Consider the following 1,623-nt stretch of genomic DNA (forward strand, 5'->3'; position numbering starts at 1 on the left):
TGCGTCTCCAAGGACACTTGACTTGCATCCACAACCTAGAGCAGGACATGATGTTGTCACCACTAATAGCATGCAATCGCAAGGGGGGAGTCGCCCTTCAAAAGCAAGAGAGAGAGCGACACAAACGCTATCATTGACATCTACCGAGCTACATGCAGACATTGCACTTGCATGTGGGGAAGGAGTGACATCAAGAGAAGGTGGACATGCTTCAATGAGACAAATGAGGAAGGGAAAAATAAATATCATAGTATTGAAGAGTGATACTAACGAGAGGAAAGTGATGACCATGAAAGCATTAAGTCCTTTAGTCCACAACATGGGCATGGTTGCACGCAAAGCAAGAAGAAGCGAACACAAAGAGTTGAAAAGAAGCACATGATAGAGGTTGCAGATACAATTGGTGAGACCACTCTCACAATCACTTGCGATAAACGTATTGTGCAAGTATGCATTGATGAAGACTAGTTGGAAATGTTGATGGTGAGTACTTATAAGAGATGTTACATCCATCCCTTTGCCACCCATCCCATTCTGTCATTTGGTTTCCATGCCTGAAATAAAACAAGTCACATCAAGGTACAAGTAGCTCTCAGAGATCCTTTTTAGAAATGGGTACATCAGAGGAATGAGTATATTCATAGTATCATTAGAGACTCCAAGGCACTAGTGCAAAGAGCTTGATGATACGATTAGAAATGAGTGGGACCCCCATTGGAAAAAGAAGCACGAGGGCTTTGAGGCAGAAATTAGTGGCATTGATTGGGCCTTTTTTGTCAAATTGCATATTTTATATTTGGGATGGTAACCATCAACTAACAACATGTATAAATGAGATATGCACATGTGAGTGACCCTAAACCATAGGACCTTAACATTTTGCAATGTCTTTGTTGCTTATGTCATCGTTAACATAATTGATTGTTTGCAACAACCTTTCTAGATAACGCTAGGCAACATGTGCATGTTGATTGTCACCTTGTGAAAGTGACAAGTGTGGTAGAGGGGGAGATTTTGTTAACTATATCTCATATGAATAAGTATGCAATTGGACCATTTTCTCACATGCTTGGATTGCCTTTATGTGATAAGGGTCACATGGATAATGAAATATGCATGAGACCTTGATATAGAACATACATAGGCTGGCACAAAAGGAGGTTGTCCATATCTCATATCCATACCTTGTTTGCAAAGCAAGGATGCTAGGTAGGTTGACCATACAACTATTTTTGACAAGTTAACTAATAATGCAAAGGCATGGATAACAGCACATAGAAATCTAGCACCTATTTCCGCATGGTACAAGGCACCATTGATTGCACTTTCCCACATCATGTGGAAGGTAGGTAGTTCTTCAAGCTAACTTAACAATGTTTTTCCTAATGCATTTTTTTCCAATGCAATAATGTTATCCTTAATTACCAAAGTGTAGGACGATTATGATATGGCGGTGCTGCCAATCAATCACAAGCAGACACAGCTTTCCGACTCTGAGTTTAGAACGAAGTGGGGCGAGGCATACTATAGTGTTAATGAAAAACTCATTTAAAAAACTCAATGTTTGCTAAAAGTTGTAGACCCGAGTCTCGGAGAGAAGTGGTATCAGTAAGGATACCTCTT

This window comes from Lygodium microphyllum, chromosome 3 (genome assembly GCF_053477565.2).
Source record: "Lygodium microphyllum isolate KBCC chromosome 3, Lygodium_microphyllum_v1.1.10, whole genome shotgun sequence".
NCBI classification, from domain to species: Eukaryota; Viridiplantae; Streptophyta; class Polypodiopsida; order Schizaeales; family Lygodiaceae; genus Lygodium; species Lygodium microphyllum.